Source organism: Nannospalax galili, unplaced genomic scaffold, assembly GCF_000622305.1.
Source record: "Nannospalax galili isolate Female #2095 unplaced genomic scaffold, S.galili_v1.0 scaffold1220, whole genome shotgun sequence".
In the NCBI taxonomy this organism is placed as follows: Eukaryota; Metazoa; Chordata; class Mammalia; order Rodentia; family Spalacidae; genus Nannospalax; species Nannospalax galili.
The window spans coordinates 948,599-959,459 of record NW_008346901.1 but is presented as its reverse complement, the minus strand read 5'-3'; the positions used below and the strand labels follow the sequence as shown (position 1 = coordinate 959,459).

General features: G+C 40.0%; 1 long non-coding RNA gene across 1 annotated transcript in view; it reads right to left on the bottom strand.

The window, feature by feature from the left end:
• Nucleotides 1-1,527: 1,527 nt before the first annotated feature.
• Nucleotides 1,528-10,861, bottom strand: part of LOC103742307 — a 183,236-nt gene continuing 173,902 nt past the window's right edge. Inside the window, exon 6 of the long non-coding RNA XR_003851141.1 lies at nt 1,528-1,584. This is a non-coding gene — a long non-coding RNA (uncharacterized LOC103742307). The remainder of the gene's footprint in view (nt 1,585-10,861) is intronic.

The window sequence follows — 10,861 nt, the reverse complement described above, 5'->3', positions numbered from 1 at the left end:
CTACAAGAGCAGCCAGTGCTCTTAACCGCTGAGCCATCTCTCCAGGCCCAGGTTACTGGGATTCTGACAGGTCGGTGATATGAACTTCCATGCCAGTCCTCGGGAGAATGAACGTCTTCATTGTTTTCAGCTTCCCAACTGCCAACATGGTATAGCTCTCCACTTATTTAAACTTCATCAGTGAGGTACAGTTTTCAGAATCTGTCTTTCAAATGTGCTATTATATTTGTATATATACTTAAATAAATGTTTACTTTTATTATTTTTAATTGTGTGTATGTCTGTGCCTGTATGTGGGCTTGTGCATGTGAATGCAGGTGCCTGTGGAGACCAGAAGTATCGGATCCTCCTGGGGCTAGAGTTACAGGTCCCATTAGTTGCCTGACATGAGTTCTATGTAGACCAGACTGGCCTCAATCTCATAGAGACCTGGCTGCTTCTGTCTCTCAAGTGCTGCAATTAAAGGCATCACAACGCCCGGCCTGGCATACGTTTCACTCCACCCGGTTTTGGTTCCACATAGCATAGCGTAGGTGATGGAGGAGCCATGTACTGGGCAGGACATAAATTAGGTCTGTGTCTGTGAGGCCATAGTACAGTACGACTTCTTAACTCTGCCCCAAGAGTGAGTTGCAGCAGGATGTGGACTGCTTCTTTCTGTGGTATCTGGCCACTTAGAATGATCTAACACTGACTGGCAAAATGATGACATTAGTAGACTGAGTGTGTGAATGAAAGTTCCTAGAAAGAACAATACCTTACACTGAAATTCTCTTCTACAAGGCTAATTAACTTATTAAAATATCAGTGATTCTGAAGATGTTGGAATGTTGCAGGTTCATAGCCTAATTGTAATTTATTTTGGGCAATGTTTAGCCCCCTTAAATGTCATTCCTTGCCCACCTCTGTATCTGACCTAACATCTTTGCAACTGTTAGGTAAATTCTTTGGAATGTACAAACAGACCACTAGCTTCCACCAAATAAAGTTTAAGGGTTTTGTCAGACTAAGGCCTGTAGCAGAGATTTCTCTACTTTGCTATAAGTTACCTGCCTGATGTTTCCACCACTGTATCTGAAGTGTGTTGACTTATAACGTTCTTTGTTCTGTTACTGAAAACAGTGAAACTGTTACCACATTGGTGCATAGACTTTGGAATAATCTAAATCTGTGCTCCTCATTCGCATTTGACTTCAGAATAGACTTTTCTGAATTCTTTTGAGGTAAGAATTGTGTTTTTGCAGTGACATAAGTAACCCCTTACCTATGCTCTGTAAGAAAGCCCAATAAGGGCTAGTGAGACACCTTAGTGGGTAAAGGCATTTGCAGCACAAGCCCAGCTACCCAAATTCTGTCCCTTGAACAGCCATAAATGTGGAAGAAGAGAACTGACTCCCCTGACTCCACCAGGTTGTCCTCTGACTTCCACACATGTACACACGCACACATGCACACACAATCAAAAGGAAATAAAGAAAGCCCATTGAACTTACTGATCTCACCAAGCTGGACTTCAGTGAAATCATACCGTGGCCTGTCGTTGGTGCCCATGTGGGGTGGGTAGATGTTTGTCTCCATCTCCTCCTGAGAAGTTAGCACAACGGTGTATAAATCAGAATTGACAGTTGTTTTCTTTGAGGGAATGTATACGCTGCGCTTTATCTAGCTTCTCTGGTTTCCGAAAAACAACCAAACTACCAGTGTTTTTCTCACCAGTAGTTTTATTTTTCTTTTGGTCTGTTTTTCTTTAGTTTTCTAAAGTTCGAGTATGTTGTGTCTTGAAGTGAATTTCTTTGGCTTTATTCTCTTTACAGCTGGATAAACCTCCCTGAATCTTTAAGTTGTGCCTCTTGTGAAATTTGAGAACTATTTACTGTTATTTCAAGTACGTTTTCAGAGCCACCCAGTTTCTCCTAGCCTTCTGCAATTCTAGTGACCCTGGTAGTTTAGTTTCCTCAGCTCAGGAGGTTCCGCCCCCGCCCCATGTCCCTGCTTTCTTGGTTATTCAACTTGGATAACTCCCATAACTCCGCCTCACTGTTTACTGGCTTAGCTATTTCACCTGCCCCGCCATGCTCTTTTTCAGTTCTATTTTCCGTTACAGTTGGTACTTCTGCATCTCTTTAATTTCCTTTCTGACACTTTCTATCTCACTGAGGTTTTCTAGTTTTTTCATTTGTTCGCAGCATGTTTATGACAGAGGAAAATTTTATCACAGCTGTTTTAAAATCTGCCCTCAAATTCTAACATCCTTGTCTTCCTGTGGTGGGATCTATTAATTGCGTCCTTTGTTTTATTTGTGATATTCTTAGTTTCTGCTAAAATGAAATATTTAAAAAATATTTTATTTATTATTTTTATTTTATGTGTATGAGTGTATTGCCTGCATGTATGTAAGTGCACCTCTGCTATACAATGCCAGTGGAGGCCAGAGGAGGGTGTCAAATTCCCTGGAACTGGAGTTACAGAAAGTTGTTAGCTGCCGTGTGGGTGCTGGGATTCAAATCCCTGTCTTCTGCAAGAACAGTCAGTGTTCTTAACCATTGAGCCATCTCTCCAGCCCCAACAATGAATAATTTTTTTTACATTGAGTCATTTATTTTAATAAGCCATTGAGTACTTACTGGGTACAATATACTTCTCAGGATTACAGACTGTAGACTAATGTGTATTCCTTCATGTTTATACAATGCAGGCATATAAACAATACAATGCCATTGCTTTAGAACGAAAGTCAACTTCTTTGTGTGTTGCGGGGGAGGATTTATGCATGTGTATGCAAATGCATGCATATGTGGATGTCAATGGCTGATGTCAGGAGTCTTTTTCTATCACTCTCCACTTTAATTTTTGAAATAGGACCTCTGGCGTACTGCTCACCGTAGGCCACTGCCTTTGCTTCTTAAACAAGTTCTCCTTTCATATTGGGCCTTTTTGTTCTGGTCTCTGACTATCTGGGTATTAAGGAACTCCAAAAGCCATCTTGGCTTATGGGAACTGAGTATTATAATAAAACTACATGCATAAAATTGTTCACAGCTCAAGATTTTACTGCTCTAGTGATATTTGTATTTTAAGAGTGGGACACCATAAAAGGACAATTTCAGCCCAAGAATGGACTTTATACACTATGTTTTCCAGCACCAGTGTCTGACATCTTCTGAGAAGGGAGACACATTTACCAGAATTGTACAAACTGCAAGAAATTGGTAATTATATTACAGTCCACATTTAAGACTAACACTGTGTGGTGACTTACAATTTTTTCCAAACACAGGGCTGTTTATAAATTTATATTTATGCACAATTTCATGAGGACTTTCTGTGTGGAAAGTCTACATGTGACGGTATGAACACATTATACTCTGCTTGATCAACAGATTCTAGCCTAGAACTTAACAGCAAGAGAAAAACTGCATGCTCAGCAGATCACAGGGCTTCCTCTGAACTTGAAAGGATTTCTTATATCCATCAGTGCTCAGTGCCACAGTTAAGAATGTGGCTCTTGATTCAGTTTGACCCGAGTCAAATCTCTGCTCTGTATTTTACCAATGATACCATCTGTCTAGACTACATTTTTATCAGTGTAAAATAGACATACTAATATCATCTATGTCATATGAGATAATTCATTTAAATCATTTAACATAGAGTCAGGCTTATGACAGAGCTTCAGCATTAGGCATTAAGAATGAAACATCTTTGAATTAATACAGTACAGCTTGCAGCTAACAAGCATAGATGTGCTCCTCTGGGAGCAGGATATCAGCATTGGATTTTCTTCCTGAAAAAATGTTCTGCAAACCTGAGAACCCTGTGATGAAGTTTGGAGACCTAGTCTCCCTGAGTGTACACCTCTCCCTTCTTTACTTTCCTGACTGTTGAATAAGAGTACACTTGTTTATCCTTTATGCTTTTGAAGCATTTGAATGATTGCAGACATGTCTTGTTTCTCTCTCAGTGATATCATCATTGTTTTAACCCGTTATGAAATGAGACGTGTGAATTAAAACCTATGGAAGAAGAGCAATCTGTCTAGTCAATAGAAAGCGTGCCTGAATGGCAAGACTTTCCTTGAGCTGATAATTTTGTTATCATGAGCAAGTTTCAATAGTGATAGTCATGTTTAAATTATTTAGAAATATTTCAGGTTTATTGTCTTAGCCACACCCAGTACTTACAGGAAAAGATGTACTTGCATCTTAATGTTTCTGTTGCCAAATACTTGATATCAGATAAACTTAGCCATAGCCTTAGCAAACTGGATTAATCTGGCGTTCAAATGCAGCACTATGCTGTTCCAGTCAATATACAACAGTAATGAAAGCAAAAAATTATTCGGAGCACATTCGGGACCCTGCGATACATACAAGAGGAAAGATTGGCACTGGACTTAAAGGTCAGGGTGGACTAGTTAAAGCTTTGAGTACTATGGTGAACAGGAGTAGAGAGAGTAGACAGCCTTGTATCACTCCTGATTTTATTGGAAATTCTTCAAATTTTTCTCCGTGTAGTATGATGTCAACCTGTGTGGCATGATTGCCTTTGTTATGTCGAGATATGTTCATTTTATCTATAGATCCTCCAGGTCTTTGATCATGAAGGGATGTTAGATTTTTTTTCAAAAACCTTTTCTGCATTAAATCAGATTGTCATGTGGTTTCTGCCCCTGAGGTTACTGATGTGATAGATTACACTTATTGATTTACATAGTTTGAACCATCCCGACATGTCTGTGATGAAGCCATCCTGATTGTGGTGAATGAGTTCAGTTTGCAAGTATTTTATTGAAAATGTTTGCATGGATGTTCATAAGGGAGAGTGGCTTTTGATTCTCCTTTTCTGTTGTCTTTATCTGAGTTTGGTATCAAGGTATTATTGACTTCATAAAAGGAATTTGGAAGTGTTCCTTCCTATTCTTATTCTATGAAATAATTTGAAGAGTATTGGAGATGGTTCTTCTTTGGAGATCTGGCAGAATTTTGCACTGACCCTGGGCTCTTTAAATCTGGGAGATGGATGAAATTGGAAACAATAATTCTGAGTGAGGTAACCCAGACCCAGAAAGACAAATATTGCATGTTTTCTCTCATTTGTGGATGTTAATTTTGAATCCTTAAATGTGTGTTTTACTTGGAATACCCATCGAGGTCAGAAGTTTAGTAAGGGGCCATGGAGAAGCACTTTCAAGACAGAGGAGCTAGAGTGCAGTGATATAAAGGGGGAGAGGGGAATAACAGGACAAGTAGGGTTAAAAGGAGGTGGGGGATGGAGAACAGGGTAGAGAAGGGAATAAGGGGAGGGGTAACACTATAGGCTTTTCAAAAAGTCATATGGAAACCTACTAGTATAGAAATGTCTTAAAATATATACATATACATGCACAGAGTTTGAACTGAGTTACCCTATAATGGGGCAGCAATGTCCTTACTAGACACCACAGCCTAACAATTAAAAAGTATCATGCATGGATTGCCTCTTTTGGAGTTGTTGGTCAGTGGGGTTCCATAGACTCTCCCTAAAATATTGTAGGCCATTGACATTGCACTTGCTTATCCTCCTGAACTTGACAGTAAGAACTTATTGATGAAGATTCCACATACCTGAGTCATACAACATGGATAAACCAAGTTGCTATTGACCTGGAAAGTTCACACTTACTGCTAGCTTTCATAGTACTGGCAGGTGCTGTGTATGCTACCAGAGGAGAAAACTAATCATCAAGCTTACCCAGCTGTGAACTTGTGTGCTACAATAATATCTGACCTGGCAAGACATGCCCACTGGTACAGTGATGGCACAAATATCATGTGCATAACCACCCACTTCCTGGTTGAAGTTAAGGCTTGCTTTACACAGTGGAGACTGTACCTGACACTGTGATCCAAGAATCTGTTGGCTAGGCAGGTCATAGCCCTGGGATGGGGCGGGGGATCTACTATTATCATTCTGCTAAATGAACTTAGTATGCAACTGAATCCTAATGACTTTTATACCCATAGATTAGTGCATCTCTCAACCCTCATTAGAAAAGCTGTTTTTTTGCAGTAGATAGAAATTAACTCAGGGACCCATAACCTGTCAAGATGTAAAGGAAAGGGGACTGAAGTGCCCAGCCCTAAATGGAGTCTATGATACCTCCTCCTCTCAAAGCTCAGGGATCATCTCATAAGTATGGTTGGGGGGATTATAAGAGCCAGAGGCAGTGCCTATAATGAAACAGTGTTTTCCAGACACAATAGCATAGTTGCACATGTGAACTCAAAGCAGTTGTGACAGCATACGCAAGACCTGCACAAGCTCAAGCCAAACAAAATTCCAACGTGGAGGGGGAGGAGCTACTGGAAATTAATATTAATTAACTAGATACTGGGAGGAGGAGAGTCCCTGGTAGGTCCGCACACTGCAGTGGATGTCGAAAATCAAAAAGGCATATGAACAGTACAAATTGGACTTAATTGGTTTAAAAAGAAATGACACAAAATTGGATGGATAAGGGAGGGGGCTTGAATCTGGTGATAGGTGGAGGGGATGAATATGATGAAAACGTAGTTTATAAAATTATCAAAGATTCATAAAAATATAAAAATAAAAATATAAAATATTTATAAATGTTTAAACATTACAGGTTTTAGTGAGCTTGATCTTCAGAAAACCCCCAGCCCCTGTTGGCGGGGCTCGTGTCATCTCTAGGGAGATGTTGAGCAACTCCATAGATGTGCATTGTGCGATTTCAGGCAACAGAGCCTGTAATCGCATGGAGTAGTTAAAAGATGGCAAACGTTTGTTGAGTAGAATCCAATGAAGCCGAGTTAAATGAAAGAGAAACTATGTCGTTTTTGGACAAATGAGGAAGAGAAGGAATTAGTGGGTTTTGAGAATGACTGTGACAGAAGCAGGGCAGGTTGACATGAGACATGTCATGTCAGAGAACAGGGGCATAGAAGGAAGGAGTTTGTTCTTGTCACCAACCTACCTGGATCATGTCTTTGGAGAATGGCCATGACTCAATGTCATTCTTTCCCTTTGTTTGGGGGAAAAGCAAGACACAGAAGAAGGCTTTGGGAGGAGATGCAGGCCTTCCCTGAGCATCTACTGTGTGGCCAATATCATGCCCATCACCTTACATGATTCTTATTCCATCTCCTTCATCCCTCAAGTCAAGCTTTGACACCCTGTTAGCACACCCAGACTAAAGTTTCAGTCAATACCTTAAGGAATAGTGTTGTTTTTCCAAATGATTTTCTGTTTTGTTGTTGTTTGTTTGAGACAGTGACTCCCAGTAGCCCCAGCTGTCCTGGAACTTTGTATGTAGATCAGGGCGGCCTTGATCTCACAAAGACCAATCTGCCTCTACCTCCCTAGAGCTGGGGCTAATGGCATGTGCCACCATACCTGGGTATGAGTATTTTTTTAATAGTTACTGAGGGTAGATATAAAGATCCGAGGTCATAAAGTCTCACTGGAAAATGTCTGTCTATCCTCTGTCATCTGTCTATTGTCTGTCATCTATTTACCATCTATCTTCTACCATATATACATTAATAATGTACATATCCATGCACTGAGGGAGAGAGAGAGAGAGAGAGAGAGAGAGAGAGAGAGAGAGAGAGAGAGAGAGAAAGGCAGAAAGAAAATATTAGGGGCAGGCAACGAAAAGACAGAGAGAAGAAAAAAGAGGGAGGGAGGGTATTTATCATGTGTGTTCCAGGCTCCTGGGGCCTCTCCCTCTCCCACTCAGTGGCACTTAATTCTATCAACAGAATTGATCTTACCATCTTACCTTAAGAATAATACTTGAGAGGAAATGTTGCAGAATGAAAAACGATGGGGTTATAGCATACTGACTCAACATAGACACTCGTTGTATGAACTTAACTTGTCTTCCCAGTTATGTCCACACAGTTGATGCTGACATCGTTGGGTTAGCCTCCTCATACTAATTCTATGGCAATGCATCCATGTAAATTTGTTCTCCCCTTGTACCCATGACGATACTGTGATTGAGATGGTAGCTGGCCATGGTGGTGAGTGTAAGCTATATAAATATTTTCTAGAGATTCTATTTATACCACTGTGCTCCTGTTTACACTTTTTATATGGCTACCAGCAATTAAAAGCATGAGTATTTATTTATGTGTTGATGCTACTGGGGCTCAGAAGGACTCGTCAACTAGTTTCTAGTCTGGAAAACTCAAGACTGCTAAAGATACTCACTGGACCCAGAAAACTCTTCTGGTTTGGCCCTTCACTGAAGGCCTGTGTGCTTGGCAGAATGCAGAGGGAAATCAGCTCTGATTCCAAAGCCTACGTCCCCTTCTCCCCAAGTCACTTCTGAAACCAAGGTCTGTCAATTGGGAAGGTCCCTTTTGATGTTTGCTCTTTCCCTATCAGGCATTCCGTATGGTCTCCATTACCAGACCAGGTTTTATTCCTCTCTGTCTCCCTAGCACCTAACACAGGCCTGGCCCCCAGCAGGTGCTCAATTATGTGCTAATGAATGAGTGAGTGAGAGAAGGAAGGACATAAAATCTTTTATAGATAATATAACTCTCCAGTTCATCCAGGGATGAACTTTCATTAGGACCCCAAGACAACCCTTCATTGGAGAATTCTAACACTACTCCTTTTCCTAACACAAACCTGGCTGCCCTATAATTTGCACTGTTTTCCTTCTTGTTAGCTTTTGTGAAGCAATGAAACCATGGATGTCGCTCCTCCATTCACAGAAACCTCGTCCCGTGCTTCAACTCTGTTCTAGTTCCTGTAGGCTAAACATTAACTTTTCTTCATAGAATGTGGTTTCAGATCCTTTACCATTCCAGTGTCCCTCTCTGATAGACGGCATTCTGTGTTTAAAACATAGCACCTAGCCTGAATACTGCTCTGCATAATGGTTTGGTCAATGTCTGCCTCCATTATGCACTGTGAATACAAAGAAAAGTCGGCTCAGGTTCATCTCAGATCAATGCACTGTTTTCCTTTGATTTCAATTCCCCCTTGAATTTCTTCCTGGTATTCTTGCTGTGAGAAACCACTTAGAAGTAAATGTGAGCACATCTTCCCCATCACCTGTGCAAACATGTCTAAGAGGCTTCCACAAGTAGCTAGCTGCCTCGAGCAGCCTCTCCCACATTTCTTTCTTGCTGGGCTTCTCTGCCTAAAGTCAATGGTATTTCCTGAGAAGGAGTTCCCCCAACCCCAAGACGTAGCACTCTAATAGCACCATCTCTGAGAGATAAGTAAGGGTGAGACAAAGAAAACACCTGTTTATGCTTTTTGACAAGATACCCACCTACTTCCCCAGTTCACCTTATCATATGCTGACCTGGTCCTGGCAATGCGGTAGGAAGAATGTGGGAGTGTTTGCCCTTGTGGACTTCCAACTGCTTCCTTCTTTCTCCCTCTATTGATTCCTGTGATGCCTTCCACTCCTGACGTAAGATGTGGAAGAGATGTGTAGGCACACAGCATGCAGAGCATGTGAAAGACCACTCCTGGCTTTTCACTGGATATTTCATGCCCATGAGCAAGGCCTAATACTGGGTTAGTTGTTTTCTTTTCTTGAGTGTTGGCAGTATAGACACTTAGCAAGCTTGAAGTCATGCAAAATCCCCCAAAATTACCATGAGAGGCACAAATTCAGTATTAAAATTTGTCTTTGTTTTGCTAATATAATGTTAATAAAATATTTTAAATCTTGGATTTAACTCTGGCAATAATATGGCCCTAATTTGTAAATAAACTTTTAATTTTGTATTTGACATGCATTGCCATATAATCATCTACTAAAAAGACTCCAACCTGTTTCTTTGCATATTTTACACATTGCTAAAATATCTAGTGTTACCGCCTCTGCCTCCCAAGTGTTGGGATTAAAGGCATGTGCCACCATGCCTAGCACTTAGAATGCTATTTTTTAAGACACAGCACCCAGCTCTGGGCCCTTATATAAAAACCATATATTTGTTTGGGTGTAGAGATTGAAATATATTTACTTACACTTTATTAATAAATTTATTCAGATGTGTCTTGTTTGTTTATCTAAAATGTCGGGGACTATGTACTAAATTCTGTTATTCCAATATTATAGTTCTGTTGATTTCTTTTAAAATTTCTTGTAGTTTTAATTTACATATTTTGATTTTTGGCTCTTCAACTTGTAGTGTTGTAGCTACTTCTTGTAGATTACTTTAGCAGTGACATGAAATATACTATTTTGTTACATATTTTGCTTTCAACTTTAATTTTTATCACACCAGCATCACAAATATTTACTGTTCACCCTTGTCTGTTTCTTTGTACCCATTTAAATGGTACTTCAGTAGGTATTGTTTGGATGGCTGTCTCCTAAAAAGTTCGATATAGGAGTTTTAACCATTTTCAAATTTGATCCTAATGAGCAAGCTTAAAAGCGTACATTTTTATAAAAACTGAAGTAGATTCGTATCATTTCTATACATTTTAAGGTTGTATGTTTCAGAGAAGTTTTACTATTTTTTTTTCTTCTGAAAAATCTGGCCAAATGAAAATTTTCTTTATATATATATAACGTGTGTGTGCTAAAAAGAAAAGCACTTTAAGAAAAACTTTCAAATTTGATAAATTATCTGGCTTGAGCTTGCACGGGACTTGTGCATGTTGTCACCACTGATGTGAATTCATATAAGTAACCGATCAGCTGTCTGGAAAACTCTTTCACTGTGGTCACCCAGCACCCAAAGCCTATCTTAGGAACTATTGGCAACCAAAGGCTGCTGGGACAGGGCGAATCAGACTCATTTAAAGGTGAGACTCTTAAACTGATCTTGGACCCACTCAAAAGGACATTTGGATTTGGGGGACACAAGTTTGACTCTAT